Here is a 4,448-nt window from a genome sequence, read left to right on the forward strand (position 1 = left end):
CTTTCACTTTGTTAAGAATCTACATTCTGAAGTCTATGCCCGTGATCATTATGAAATTCGCACCAATGATCTGGATTGCGCTTGTTTGGATTTGATCGCATCTCCTTCGGCCACCGTACCTTATCTCCCATGCTCCTTAAAATAGCTACGAGCTCGGAGGTAGTGACATTGAAATTATATCCACCAAATCTCGCCTTCAAACTTCCATCATCATCTCGTTCCCCGCGTGTGTTTCGGTCATTCACAAACCTCGATGAGGAGCCTGATTCCCTGTTCCTTGATTTTTGATCATATCGTTGATTATCCTGTTTTGTTCGTGAATCTTTTCCTGCAGGACCCATATAAGGATCGTACCTGTTTTTACCTGATCTTTTTTCAGTTTCGGATCTCCTTGAACTGCTTCTTTCTTCATGTTGAAATCGAGGCACGGTATCTTCTTCGATTCGCAACTTCGTACTGTACCTGTTATACACATCATTCCACGTGGTTGCAGGGAACTCTCGAAGGCTTTCTTTAAGTCTTCTCGTGGCTTCAGAACTTTTAACATTTAGATTGCTCGCAAAAGCTATTGCAGCCCAATTATCTGGTACGCGAGGTAAAGTCATTCGTTCGCGTTGGAACCTATCAACAAAATCTCTGAGCAACTCTGTATCCCCTTGTTTGATTTTAAAGATGTCCTCCATTCTTTTTTCAACCTTTTGTGCTCCTAAGTGCGCCTTAATGAAAGAATCTGCAAGCTCAGCAAAAGAATTGATAGAGTTTTCAGGCAAAAGAGAATATCAGGTTAGTGCACCCTTGGTGAGTGTTTCACCAAATTTCTTGACCAACACGGACTCAATCTCCTACTTGGTTAAATCATTTCCTTTGACCCCTGTAGTAAATGCCGTCACATGGTCACGTGGATCGGTTGTGCCGTCATATTTTGAAATGTCAGGCATTTTGAAATTTTTAGGGATTGAAAGGGGAGCAGCACTCGGTTTCCAAGGTTGTTGTGAATATTTATCCGCATCTATTCCTTTGATTATTGGGGGAACTCCAGGGATTTGCTCGATGCGCTCGTTTTGTTCTTTGAGCTGTGTCTGCAAAGTTAGTACCAAATTTTGTAAATAAGAATTATTTGTATTACCTGGATTCATTTCTCGTGGTTCAATGGGGGTTCCTTCGTTTGAATTAACAAGGCCAGAACGAGGATTCTCCAACGTATTGTTATTAGGCGAAGGTGTGGACGGCGCAGCAGGTAACCGGCTAACTAGCGCTTGAAGAGCTTGGCTAACCCGTGCATCAATTATTCTTTGCAGAGTTTCTTCTGGTCCCTCAAATTGTTCTGATTGCTCTTGCTCATCAGCATGTGATTTAGGAGTGCCTTCACGAGATTGACGTGGTGAATTTTGAAAGGCAGGAACCGCGTTAAAGTTCTGCAAATCTCCTTGATCTTGATGCATTTGATTTTCACAAAATTGACAAAGACCTTGATGTTTTTCGAGGGATGCCCAAAGCCATTTGGTTGTACTGTAAGTCACATGTTTAATGGCTTGCTCAGTTGTATGTTAGCTGGAGCATGAAATAAATCTGAATTGTGTGGCATACTACATTCTACGGGTTTAGTTTACACCCAATTTCTTTATGGCAGACATGGTTATATTTCTTCTTTGTANCGGTTTCCCAAGGTGTTTTCACTGTTATTATTGTCGTGTGACATGATGATAACAACAGATAGAATGTAACTTAAAAAGAATAGATTATCAGATTCCCGGTAACGGAACCAATTTGTTTCACCAAAGAAATAATATTTTGGATAAAACTAGAATTTGAGATGAAAAATCGGGTTACTGATAATCAAGAGACCAAAAAAATAATAATAGGCTTTCTGAGAATAATAATAAAGCAGTAAACAAATTTTTTATTTCAGTATGATGTCAATGATCCCCTTTTCCCAATACAACTTCCTCCTTTTATAGTTGATTCTAGGTAAAGGAATAAAACCTAAGCTTTAATGAGACAATTATGGACAATAAATGACATTAAATGAGCCGTTACACAATTATTCCTATTAAATACCAATTTTCTAACGTATCAGGTATTTAATACTGAATTTGGACTCCTTTTTGTCTTCAGATTCATGTCTTCAATGCCTTTCGACCCACTGGCTTTAAATGACTTTGAATTGGTACGAGACTCGTGTCTAAACTGCTTCTCGTGCCTATTTCACTTCTTCTTCCCGTACCTGTCATTTCCCGTACCTTTTTCCCAATTGTTACGCTTTGACCACTTATCCAGTCCACGTGTCACGCCACGTCATCTTCAATATAAATTCAACTTTTTTCCCAATACAAGCATATTTCTCTTGTGTTAAACAAATCCTCTTCTCGCACCTTTTCTTACCCCTTATTTGTAGCACACAACTTAAAAAAAACCTCTCTGCACAATCCTGTAAGTTGTAACCACTTGACAAACACAGTATTAACCATGAAGAAAAAACTACGCCTTTGTTATTGTCCCTCTGTCGTCGAAACAGACGATTCTGATCATCATTCTCCAAACTCTGTTCCTTCATCTTTTAATATCATCGAAAAGGAACCACAGAAAAAAACACTATTCTCTCCACCAAAACCTTCATTTTTGAAGCATAATAAGAACCTCCACAAACTTCCAACAAGTTATTCTCGTCGGAAAATCTTTACATACAAGTTCTTCCCACGACTTCTTAAAGCCATTCTGTTTCAACATTCCGTGGTTAGTTTAATAGTCTTTCTCCTTCAATTCCTTATCGAACCTCTGTATAAAACTATAATATCTCTGTTCACATTTCTAGACGTTACGGCCATTTCGTTACTTTATACTAATCAAAACACATACATTTAGACAACTGAATCAATTTTAGTCAACTATATGGTCACGTCAATTGGACTGATAATTTGGAAGGCTATAATATTAGGTTTTGTAAGGTGTGAATGGAAAATGAAGAGTTGTTTCCCAAAAAGGTACCACCAGCAAAAGACGTATTTTCTTTCCACCTGAGTATCTGAACACGTCTCCCCTCTCTTTAATTTCTGCGTATTGCATAGTCTACATAGCAAAGACTTAAGTGTCAAGTGTGTAGTTTGCTGCCGTTTATTGAATTTGCTGAAGTTATGTAATTTCTATTGCTAGTATTACATAATAGTATTATGTTTTGTTCTATAGTGGGAGGAGTTAATTCAAAACCTTGGGCAATTATGAAGGAATTAAAAATACTCGATTAAACATATTTTTGTTGGGCTCCGAACTTTTTCTTACTGTTTTCTGTTTTCACATTTTTATTTCGAACGCAGAAATAACACATAATTCACTCCCCTTGCACTTTTGATTTATGCTAATGTTTTCATTTGTTTTTTCTTGCTTTTTGATGTATAAATCGATGGGATGTACAGAGAAATATCCAGCAACTTGAGTTTGAATTGAAAAGGAACGATCGGAACAAAGATGAAAAGTGCTCCAAAAAGTTGGATAATTATGAATCAGGGAAACCAGAACTTGAAATGAAAGTCGAGGAAGTTAATCGAATCCCACAAGACAGAGTCACTTCTGTTTCACATGAATCTCCAGAGTACATTAATACTTCGACATCATGCGACAAGCAGAAGGAATCTTGTTCTTTGTTGTATTTGATTGTTTTTGCTCTTTTTATGACAATTTTTCTTGGTAAATATTGGGCCATAGTGTTAACACTATCATGGCTATATTTTGTTCCTTACCAGTCTCACTATGTTCAACCAAACCAATTTTTCACGCACAATCCAGTTAGAGGCGGAACTGCGGACTTAATTTTTCGACCAACAGGAAATGCATTGAAGTCGTCCGAGTCAAAGTCAAAAGACATTACAGAGAATATTAAATTGTTGACCTGAAAAGAGAAGATTTAGCGTGAATAATACTTTAATACTATAGCTTATGTGACTCTTTTGGGATATCAGATTAGTAGCAGCAATAAATTCTTTGTAGGAGTGATTATTTCTTAATTATTTTTACATATTTTTAGGGAGAATAACGAATATATTCACCTTGTACCTCTTGTATACAACGAAATTGTAAATTAACGTTTGTCGGAAATGTTTGCTAATTTTTGCAGTATGTTTATTTGGTTCTGTTTAAGAAACAACGATTAGAAATAAAATATAAAAAAATTTAAGAAAATAAAAACAGTCTGAGTAATGTATTCTAAGTTCAACAGTTGTACTTAAACTTCAGGCTATGGCTAGTTTCTTGTAGTTCAGTTATTATAGCTCTAGCATCAAGCTGTTGTTTATCTTATCAAAATCATAAAGTCCCTCTTCTTCTACTTTTAGCTGCTTTTAAGTGTAATATCAAGTGTTTTACCAGCCTTCGTCTTCTAGCAAACTTGAGATAATTTCTTTTTTCTTTTCACTTTCATTTAATTTTATTATCTATTTTTTGAGAATTTCGATAGC

Source organism: Nicotiana attenuata, unplaced genomic scaffold (assembly GCF_001879085.1).
Source record: "Nicotiana attenuata strain UT unplaced genomic scaffold, NIATTr2, whole genome shotgun sequence".
NCBI classification, from domain to species: domain Eukaryota; kingdom Viridiplantae; phylum Streptophyta; class Magnoliopsida; order Solanales; family Solanaceae; genus Nicotiana; species Nicotiana attenuata.